The sequence below is a fragment of the Pinus tabuliformis genome, chromosome X (genome assembly GCF_031772625.1).
Source record: "Pinus tabuliformis cultivar Carrire ecotype Pingquan chromosome X, CPIR1, whole genome shotgun sequence".
Classification (NCBI taxonomy): Eukaryota; Viridiplantae; Streptophyta; class Pinopsida; order Pinales; family Pinaceae; genus Pinus; species Pinus tabuliformis.
Window position 1 is genome coordinate 108,935,949 of NC_142308.1, and position 11,960 is coordinate 108,947,908.

General features: G+C 36.3%; 1 long non-coding RNA gene across 2 annotated transcripts; it reads right to left on the bottom strand.

Moving 5' to 3' along the window:
- Positions 1–4,377: 4,377 nt before the first annotated feature.
- LOC149138648 (uncharacterized) lies at positions 4,378–9,760 on the bottom strand. Of its 2 annotated transcripts, none has more exons than XR_016264023.1 (3): positions 9,672–9,760; positions 4,608–4,703; positions 4,378–4,510 (listed from the first exon to the last, which is right to left on the bottom strand). It is a non-coding gene; the product is annotated as an uncharacterized LOC149138648 (long non-coding RNA). The 2 variants fall into 2 exon arrangements; XR_016264024.1 differs by lacking the exon at positions 9,672–9,760 and adding an exon at positions 4,897–4,994.
- Positions 9,761–11,960: the final 2,200 nt, after the last annotated feature.

Here is an 11,960-nt window from a genome sequence, read left to right on the forward strand (position 1 = left end):
TGTAGGATAAGAAGCTCTCTGTTAAGGCGCAATTGTTTTTCCCCAAAATTCTAATATCTAGATTCTATCTTGTTCCTGTCTGTGTCAGGTGATGTTTCTTTTCATGTGCATGTGTTTAGTCAGATATAAAATACTCAAGTTCTCACCAGCCTGGGCTACAGTGGCCATTCTGATGATCTATTTCATACTCATTGCATTTTTCTAATAAAATGACATTATATTCATTTAAATTATGTGATTGAAATAGGGATACAAGAGCTTATTTGTATTTGAAGGTCTATAAGGCAGAGTATAAGCTCACACCAATCCTTGTTATTCTCTGCAAGAGAAAATCAGTTTCTATTTCACTCCTCAATAACACTGACTAAATCTCAGTTTGAAAATCAGTTAAATTAAGAAGACTAAATCCTAGTTTGAAAATCAGTTAAATTTAGATGAAATTACTCATTCAAAATCATTTGGATGAGGAAATTGTCAAATAATTGTAAGTTGTCGTCTTAGAGAACATGAAGGGAGCACATTCGTCATATTCTACCAACTGCAACATACCTACCTTCAATGCACTCTCTGTAAGGACCATAACGGGAGCAAATGTGGACCCATGTACAATTTTTTACTGCCTCAGGGTTTGTTTCGTCCTGTGACTACTAGGTAGTCCTTCACATAACTCTCGAACAAAATGAATCCAAGAGTGGAATATAGACTCTTTACACGCAATTTATTTTCTAGAAAGTCTATACAGAGAAATGAAAGTTGAAAGTATAAGAATTATGCTTCAAAAATGAATTTTCTTGTGTAGTGAGCTATACCAAGGGTATGCTTTTGCAAAGTTTTATAACAGAAAAATTTGTCAAGAGGAATTTATTAAGGAAATCTCTTGTTAGAAATGAAATCCAGTTGAGTTGAGATAAAGTCCATAGTTACAAAGAAGTATTGTTGTGGAAAGCAATTCCACTATGACATTCCTGTACATTTTAATACAATATAAAAGGAAATTGATGTGATTTCCAAGCTACTTGAATCCATTGAACACAGAGAGAATCAGTTGAGAACTGATGAATGAACATGGAAATCGATGTAATTCCTAAGCTACTTGAATCCATTTTGAACACAGAGAGAATCAATTGAGAACTGATGAATGAACATGAGCTGAAGCAAAAGGACACTATCATTAAGCTAGTCGACCCTGAAATTGAAGAAAATGATCATGTCAAACAAATCTACTAGCAGTGTACTAATAACGGTAAAATCGACTTGCAAGAAGAAAGTAACTTAAATACCACATTTGTTGGAAAATGAAATCAATCAAAAAATGTTCTAACCAGAGATGAAGTTGATTCAAATGAAAGAAGTTCAAATCAGGGTGAGGTGAACCCAATAAACGAGATGTCGATAATCCCAGGAAAAATCAACTAGCAACAATGAAGGAAATCGATTGAAAATAATTAGTTAATTCCATTGTTAAGATTTCAACTTGGATATCATTTGTTGCCCAGGCACATTCTCTTGGAGAAATCGCCCTGCATGTTAGGATGTAAATAAGTTCCAATTAAACAGAACATTTTTATTTGAGGGGAATTGAAGTCCAAAAGAGCAGAGTTCTTGGCAAAGGAACAATATAATTGCAAACACCCATTCAATATCTATGACTGTAGATTGAAGTTCTGCAACCTTGGAAGCACTATTGAGTACTTAACCAGAGCTGTAGAATCATTGGTACTTTATTAGATTTGATATGAAATACAATGCTTGATTCGCCTTGATTCCCATTTATTCTGTTTAATTTCTGCATACTGATTCCTACTGATACCGTTCCAACTGCTTGAAACAATAACATTTTCAAAAGGTCTCTTTCACTCTCACTTCAATTAGAACAGTACCCCTTTCTCTACTACATTCATGCACATATGCTTACATTTCCAATTCTGCAGATTGGTTTTCATGAAATTAACCAATACTTGTTTTGCATCTAACGAATTCACATAACTAAACAAAGCACTGAAAATATCACCAAAACTGAGTGGCCTCTCTAGTATTACAAGAAGATTTATTCAAAAGAAACAAGAAGTTATTTTAAACTACCCTAGAACAAGTCCATGTGGATGCTTATTTATGACATGCCACAATGTTGTCCATCAAAATATTTTCCTAAAAACTGTCTCTATATTGGGTTTCAATGGTAGGAGTTTTAGAGTTTTCCCTGATGATGACTTGATTTTAAAATAACTTACTTACTTGGGACCATTCACCCTTAATTTCAGAGGTTGCCGTGGTAGAGGAGGCAGGCACTCATCTAACAGTCGAAAGCCCTTTACAAAGGGGAATGGTACCAGCATAGAGAAGAAACACAGACAGTTTGAAGAGGATGATGGATCTGCCAAAGATGAACGATCAAATAAGGTCCAAAAGCTGGAAAATGATGGTGAATTACAAGCATCTGAGACTTCCAAAGCTGCTGAGGATAATTGAGCACCTCAGATGATTCAAGAGACCATGCCATACGCTTTATTTTTTATTATTGATTATAGCTTTATTTTCTTGAACAAATTTTGGGTTTCATATTGTATTTCTTGCCTTTTCTTTTTTCCCTACAAAAGGTGTAGGCATTAAAAATTTTGAAGTTAGAGATGTAGGATAGTTTTAATGTTTTGGATTTGAAGGCTGAATTTTTTAAGGTGTAATGTTATAGAACAGCTTTGCAATTACCTGAACTCGAGAAGCAGCGTTTCATGGCAATAAAAATTGCCAAAATATAAATACTATATAATTATAAGTTGAGCTCATATATTTGCAAAATCTGTTAGATTCTTACAATTATTATTCTTTCAGTGATGAGATTAGTATGTTGTTAAGTCAGCAGAATGGTACTTGTCTCTTCATGTTATTATGTAGCAAAATGGTACCATGGAAGGAATATGACCCATGAACATATAGTGGTGGAATTTTACACAACCTAAACCATTCTTATTGAATTTTGTGGATATTGTCATGATTATGGCTTGGTAATTAAATAAAAAGGAATTAGGTTCAGTCCTTTACAATAAGTGATGAATATGCACATTAGTATGGTGACAAGGTCTTTAGTTATTGCTATTGTTAACCATAAATCCTTCCATCGATGGAAACATTTCTATGGATGAAAAGTGAAAATGCAGTGTGGTGTGTGCTGTGATATCCTTGAAGATGAATAAATGCATTCTACTGTGTAGCTTTTAAATTTTGATTCTCATTAATACCATAGTATTCACCGGTACACCTTTGCATTGTCTTCTGTGATATTCAACCTGAATCTTGAAAACCCTGCATCTGTTCATTCCTGATATTATGCAATAAAAATTGCTAGTGTTATAAATGAAGTTTGAAAATTAGACATGGCTACTCTGTTTTAATAGTTGGTGAATGCTAACCATTAACTATTTGAACCCTTGGTCCTTTTGTTAGACCAAAAACGCATCAGGCATGGCCCTTATGGCGCATCAAAGAAGGATCTCAAGCTTCAGCACATTTTCATATTTTTTACTTGAACAAGCTTGACATTTTTGTAACAGAAATGATTCAAATGGCTAGCCTTTTCCATCATAAAATAGACTTGTTTGCTACTTTTTTTTCCATCGTTTATAACTGGTTAGTCCCTTCTATTGACTTGACTTTACATATATGGTTGTAAGGCCTCCTGGTTTTAGTCATCCATTAAAACAGGGGATATTTGTGCACTAAATGTTCACTCCATGCTTTATTTTTCTGCTGAAAAAATATTTGAATCAACAATAACCTCACAGTCATGTTCAAAAGGCCTCTCATTGTCATGCTTATTTGAACTAAGCACTAATCCAGCATTGTAGGCTTCCTATCATTTCCTTGATTTTAGTCTCTACTTCAAAGCAAGATCATTCTAAAGCTACATTTATAAAAAATGATCTATTATTGTTTTTTTGAGTAAATGTTCGCCTTTTAATTATGCCATCAATCATTCACAACTGATTTGACCTTGCATTATTGATTTTCCCGATGGGAAAACAGACCAATAACACAAGTTTATGAAGGCAAAGTAACCCCAAAGCACAGAAGTTGGGATCTTTCTAATGATGGGCATTACTGCAAGGCAGCCAACCGCCATCAGAGATTGCAACAAATTACTCAATTCTTGTTCTTTCACCTCAATAGGAAGCAGGTCATCCACGTCCTTGTCAACATTAAAAATTGATTCATCAACTGGGCATCCATATTCCCAGTACTTGTGGCCAACTGAATTGTGGTCTCTTTCAATTCCTTAAGTGCCTGCATAAATGGTTGGGACATGACAAGACAATAAATAAAGGGAGAGGAAAATTAGATAAAATGAAACACCCAAACTCAAAAATAAGACCATTACCAAGGCAGGTGGAGGCTGATAAACCATTGGGGTCTGCATTTGCTCATAGGCTTCTTGCATGTTTCTGTATAATTGCCCTAAGGTTGAATTTTTCTGCATACTTTTCCAGATTGTTGTCACTAACTTGCTAAGCACCAACTGTAACAAAAGTACTTGTAAGTTACTCGTCTATAAAATGTCTGAATTGTGTCTTTTCCCTGAGAAGCTGTAATTGATAATTCCAATATATTAGTACCTGATGTTTGAGGGTAGCTAAGCCTTTCATGTGCATTGGAGATTCAGGAATAACACCATTTGAAGGAGGTATGCCAACAATACCACATAAAATAGTCTGTCACAATAAAAGGAAAATTTATGAATCCACTAGAGATTTTTTATGGAGGTGAAAACAAAGAATGAAGAGTTAGATCAAGATGTCTTCAGGAGAGCAAAAGCTCTTCCAGAATAGGGTAGCCAGTGATAGTTGAACCTAAACATGAACCCTGACAAAAATTACAACATAGTTCTAAATAATATATATTTACTGTGGTAATGGGCCTTGACACAATCTCTGCAATAATGGCCCTGCTTGATACAACATCATTTTTCAAGGGTTTTTTGTGAAGTTTCCTTTAAACTTTTCTATGCAAACTTCTTCCCTTTCTTCTTAGTGATTTCAGTGTAAGTGCTCGGTATACACTCTTTTAAGTGAATCTGTTCCAACAATGTTCTTTCTGCAGTAACATTCCACCAAGAAAGTTAGCCACTTTATCAGTGGCATTCACACTGGTCACAAATGGCTGAAACATTTTTTTCAACCATTGGAACAGTGGCACTACGAACTTTAGGATCAATTCTATCATCAACTGCTCCAAATTGATCTTGCACATCCTGAATACGTATCGTATAAACAGTGATATACACAACCAATCATTTAAAATGCATACAGTCATTTCCTAGAATAGAGAATCCTTGTTCTGTTAGAGAATCCTAGTCCAAATCTTACAAGAACTAATCAAACTTCTAATTTGAGGACCAATATGATCTGCAATAGTAAAACTTATAATTTACTGCACATCTTCATTGTGCGCCAAAAGCTTTACTAATTCTTTAGCAACAGTGCAATTTGTCTTCTTACCCTCCACAAGTCTTAACAATCAATTCTTCAATTATATGTTTAGCACCCTTCACTTGAAGATAGGATAATTCTTCCCATCAAGCTTAACGTTGGGTAGAGGGATGCTTTAAGATGAAGCTATCCTCCCCCTTGCTCAACAATTCTCTACAGATCTCAGAACAGAACCAAAGGTAATCTCAGGAACAGCGTACTATACTACTATGACAAAGAACCACAATTCTGAAAGAAACATCAGTTTGGTTAGGATCTTCAAACAGCTACCAAGGAATCAAGCAAATGCTGCTCTGCAATTCCAAGACTTCAAGTATCTAGATGCATTGCATTGCTCTATGGCACATCAATGCAATTAATTAAGCATAGAAATAACATCTCTATGTAGCGGCACTTAAATTATTACAAAAGGTGATCATTCACTGAGGTACATTCCAAAAAATATATAATTATTGTTGCCACATCATCCAGATTTAGAATAATAATCTATTGGAATGGACACATTGATAAAAATTCCATTGTTGAGTTTGGGTTTGAGTTATTTCTTCCTCTAACTGCTCTCCAAAGCTAACTATTCAAACCAAGTCACCCTTCAATGACATACAACTCACAAGGTTCTCAAAGGCAGAAAAATCAAAAGCGTATAACAGTTAATATGTCCTTTACTGCTCCATTTTCAGGTGAAAGATTCTCAGTAATATAAACAGATCTTCCAATAGTCAACATGTAACAACAACCAAGAAAATATAGGAATCCACCAATAAACTATAATGCAAGGTCTTTTTTTCTCTTTTCGAAAGGTTTCCATGAAAAACTTGTTCAAATTCATTTGTAGAGTAAGCACATAAAACGTTAATGTAATTAACCTTGAGCATGGAACATAATTCTTCTTAATCTCCATGATATTCAAGAATCAAACTCCAATGGCAGCATTGGCTTCAACACGTCTTCCTTTTATCCCTTCAAAGCTGCCATGGGTCATGATGGCTTGATCAATGATCGCATGATCTTAAGACCAACAGTCTATACATAATTAGACTACAGTCTATACAACAGTCTATACAGACACTGTGTTCAATCCAGATTTTGATTACAAACACCATTGAGGCCAAACGGTATCTCCAATTTTTCACATCATTGAGGTCATCAGTATCTCCAGTTTCAAACAGCATTCAAGCCACATTTGCTTCAAAGTGCTTACAAGTATTGTCAAACGGCAGTACATTCTAAATTTACTCATATTACACTTGAGAACTAGAACACATACCGCTTGAGAAGAGAGCTGCTGCCGCTTCAAGTACCTCAAGTGTAATATGAGTAAAGTTAGGCCTAAGCACCTTTATTATTGAGATTGAGTGCTTTCAAATACCAGGAGACAGGTGTGTGTGTTGACTTCAAGTTTGGCCTGGGAGAATTATTACACACTTTAAGCAGATTCTGTGAGGTTTCAAGGCACAGTGGGAACAAATCTTCAACTAAGGAGGTTGAGAACTGTCTAGTGACCTAGAACAACTAAGTGGGTTATGCGAAGATATTTATTAAGGGTGGTTGTGTTGAAGGTAGTAGAGAGGTTTAGAACGCAAGACAGGGGCGAGTATAGTCACTGTGAGAAAGAACTTGTGGAAAATCTGGGAAAATCAAGATTTTTTGTTATGTCAAAGGTCAAAGGAATAGAGCAATTGACTAGTGGGTCATAACGTAAGGTTCCACAGTTAAGGCTGCTAGAAAAAGGGACCGGAAGAGCCAAAAATGTGAAGGTGAATGAATGAGATGGACTACGTTGAATGATGGAAATATGAGAGTAGCCAAAAGGTATGCATTAAGTCGTACTCCTTCTCTTTCTGTGGCTGGGAATGTCAAATAAAATCCTAATTTAGGAGAATGGTTAGAAGAGAATTGGCATGGACCCAGACAATGCATTCTGTAAAAAGCAATGACTCTGTGGATCATTTATTTGTATACTCTTCATATGCAAGGGAGCTTTTGACTCTGGAGTGAAGTAATGAAGCTACCAAATGGAACAAATGATTGCAGAGGAGAATCCCTTTTGACCTGTTTTGTAAACTGATACAAGGTTAAGACAGTATAGCTGCCCATAGGGCATTGCCATTTGTTCTATTGTGGGGGCTTTTGCTTGCTAGAAAAAACATGATATTCCAAGATATAGATAATCCTTCAACTCAGGTATGCCATCAAATTAGATATGCCTATGGAGGGTCATGAAAACCTGGAAAAGTCAAACGTCCAAGAATTCTTAAGGTTCCACAGATCAACAAAAATAAGGCTGGTTTTTTTTTTACAGTGCCTATCAAGGAACTCCAAGGAAATGTGAAACTAGTAGCATTTTGTATTTAATAGAAAAACGTTATGTTTCTTTCAAGTATGCAACAGACCAGAGGACTAATAATAGAGCTGAGTTTTACACTTTATGGTTACTTCTGAAATGTGCAACTTAAAAAGGAATTGATGGTCTCTAAGATATGGGGGATTCAAAACTGATTATAGATTGGGCAAATGGAAGAAGCCATATTGAAAATCTGGTGCTTATTCTAACCATAAACAGGATTTCAGAGGTAAGAATGAAGTTTGCAGAAATTATCTATTTTCATGCCTATGGAGAATTCAATGAACATATTGTCTAAGTAAGAATTGTCAATGCAGAAAGGGCCACTGCCAGAAAAGGAATTTAAGGGTAAAGTTACCCATCCAGAATCTGTTTAATCTTTATATCGAACTTCAGAAAAGAAAACAAATAGTTTTGATGCCACTATCCAGTCGTAATCTGGATGTTCAAGTTTTAACAAGTTTGTGAAAAGGCCTGGTGGTTTAGGTAAAGATCTGAAAGTCTCATGGGAGGTTAGCTAGAAGTGCTCGTAACATATATACCATATGGGGCTAAAGAGCTTGGTGATTATGATACTGATGCTATGTGTATAGATGCAGATGATAAGGATTTTCGAGAGGGACAATCATTCATAGTTGTCATAAGAATATAAGAAAGAGAAGGAGTACCTTCCTAAAGCATGGAAGGAAGACAAAATTTGATGTTGGAGGCATCATAAGAGGCCAGGTAACCTTTTATTTTTAAAATTGGTGAATTTTATGTGAATGCATGCTTTGCATGTGAGGAGAATGGACAATTGGTCCAAAAGGAGAACGAGAGCACTAAATTGATCCAAGAAATCCAAATTGAGGTAGTAGATGCTAGACAATCCTCAAGGAAGGATGAGTTTCCAAAAGGAAAAAACAATGCATAATGAAGCCAAGATAACCTTGCAAGCAATTTTCAGAAGTGACCATGGATCCTAGCAGCCATGTGAAAGATGGATAACAAAACCAAGTTTATGTTAAGACAAGGAAGGAGGCAAAATTATCCCTCAAATGTCATTAAGGAGGAGGCCTTGAACAATCAAAGAATGCATCTATAAGAGAGAAATTGTAGAAGAGGGGATGAACAACATCATGATGCAATGTTCTTTAGAGATCGGTTGATCAATCCAAGGTTTAAGGATTGGCTTGAGTAACATTGTTCAAAGAATGCAATCAATAAGACAAAGGTGTCGAGCTTATTGCTGCAACTGGAGAGCTTGGTTCAACAACAAGAATTATGAATGTTGGCACCCAAGGTATAGTACAATTAACCACAAAGAGAGACTCATTTGTCATGTGAAGTCCTTGAGATGAAGACTACAATTGTGGAGGAGATTGTATTCTAGTATGATGGCAAAGGATAACCAAATGAAGAGGAGAAGGGAGAAGGATTATCTCTCATCGGGCAACGATGGTGGAGGTAGCCAAGTTTTTTGAACACATTAGAGTTGTTGTTGGATGATGAAATGACAACTAAGGTAGTACATTCTAAATTTACTCATATTACACTTGAGAACTAGAACACATACCGCTTGAGAAGAGAGCTGATGCCGCTTCAAGTACCTCTTATGAAAACTTTTCAAAAGGTCTATACAAAACTTGAACTACAGTATATACAGACACTGTGTTCAATCTAGATTTTGATTACAAACACCATTGAGGCCATACGGTATCTCCAATTTTTCACATCATTGAGGTCATCAGTATCTCCAGTTTCAAACAGCATTCAGGCCACATTTGCTTCAAAGTGCTTATAAGTATTGTCAAACGGCAGTACATTCTAAATTTACTCATATTACACTTGAGAACTAGAACACATACCGCTTGAGAAGAGAGCTGCTGCCGCTTCAAGTACCTCAAGCTCAAACTAGTCTGTTGTTCTTTCTTGCATCAAAAGAACTGAGTACAATAAGAAACAAGTTCCATGAGTATAAAATCAACAAATACAAATGAATATTACATTTTTTATCATCACCCAACGAACAAGAACCAAACAAAACTCAAGTCTAAGGGAAGGTTTATCAACTTGATGTCGAAAGAAGTACCATGAACAGGTATACCCCATCTTCCGGAAAGCAATTGCAATCCCTGAGAAAAGAAATCATCTTATTGTCTACCACAGTACAGACTATCGACATCTGAGACAAAAATTCATTCCCAAGTAGTCCAAAGCACCTCATAGCAGTTTCTCTATTACAAATCAGACAATATTAATACAACAGATTTCTTGCCTCGAAAACTTTTCAGCAATAATAACTGTCAGCAATATACCAAAAGTGAGGAGAGAAAGAGATTGAGAACGGAATACAGGATTGGAGCATATTAAAGAAGTACCAACCAAGTGTAAAGCTAGGAAGAACTGAGATATTGAGACCTCAGAGGTTAAGGAACTAGTAGGTAACTGGTTTGTATTTTTTTTTAAATGTATACAAGATCTGATCAGCAAGATCTGATACGCTTAGGCCTAAATCAAGATCTGATCAGCAATAATAACTGTCGTAGAAATATTGGAAAAAGTTCAACTGCCAATATACATGAAATAAATGCCATATATATATGATTTGCATCGACTAAACGCTGTGGAGTAACATGATCTTGGTTGGAAAAAGGAGCATGTAGTGAAAAAGAAAGGTTGGAATATAAATCAGACCATTCAGTAAAGCAAATAAAATGATGTTTGGAACAGCAAGGGGCTATTAACAGCCATTCGCACTTTTTGCTTGGGAAGGGAAATCAATAATTCTTCTATTTTTTCCCAGATCCACCTATTGGAAGATCCAGGCTCCATGTTTCCATAAGTCCAGATGCTGTATGTTTCCCATATACTTAAGGGACCTACAACCCTATCTTTTTCCAATAAAAATAACTACTGCGCCACATTTTAGACAACACAAATCTAATATTTTTTAGCAGTCTGCATTTCTGGGTTTGTGAGAACAATTTGGAGCCACGGTTATATTTGCTTCCAAACCAACGGAAGCATTCAACGTTCACTGGCAAAGTGATTATCACCCCTGTTCCAACTGCAGAGGCATGAATCCACCTAATTTGGCCTTCCAGAACAACTGATAATCTGTAAAAACAAGACATATGAAGCCAACTTACCCTGGTTCAAAAGCCGGCTACAGATGGGCAGGACCTGCATAAAGGGGCCTAATTTCTCGCGCTCAGCCAACAATTCGGTCAAGTACCGACTGTTGTTGTTGCTGCTGCAGTGGCATGAGCCGTTCAAATCCAAGAAACAATGGATACCGAAACCAGAGAAGAATAAGCGGATTGAAATCTGAAAATGCAAGAATATCCCACCGAAACTGCTGCTGCTAGATTTGTGAACTAGGATGAAAAAACCTATTTCAAAACCATTTTTATACAGGGACCCAGGGAGCCATATACACCAAAACAGCGGGCTGAATCCGTCAAAACAGGGAGCCGCCCTCGCTCCGCCCTCCATTTCAAAATAAATCTAACATCCCATGACCAAATCGACCCTCACAAACCACTCCCGGGACCAAATCGACCCTCACAAACCACTCCCAAACCAGAAAACCCAAACTGTAAATCAAAATGGGGGCAATTTTGATCAAGTACGATTTCGCAAATATCAAAATGGGGCTATTTTGATCAAATACGATTCGGTTAGTTTATCCGCCCTGGGCTAAAATAAAAAAATAAATTAATTTTTAAATAAAATATGGGCTAATTATATAAAAAAAAAATATCATTTTAATTAAAAATTCGCCCCATTAAAATATAAAAAGCCTTAAATTTCGCCTTTGGGCGATTATTCGCCCCTAAAATTAACCTTGGGGTGTGGTCCCCGTCGTAAGGGTTTTTAACCCAAAAATTCTCAAAATTGGACCAAACAAAAAATTTCTAGCATTTTAACTTATCTTTATACTTGATGTAGAGAGTACATCATGCTAGATTGGCGTGAACAAGAGCATGAGGACATGGATGCTGCCACATGGAATCATCAGCCTTCACTTGATGCTTTGAGATTGGTGTGAACAAGAGCATGAGGACATGGATGCTGCCACATGGAATCATCAGCCTTCACTTGATGCTTTGAGGGCGTGCGATTTGTACAAATTCTTGGCCATTCCTGGCATG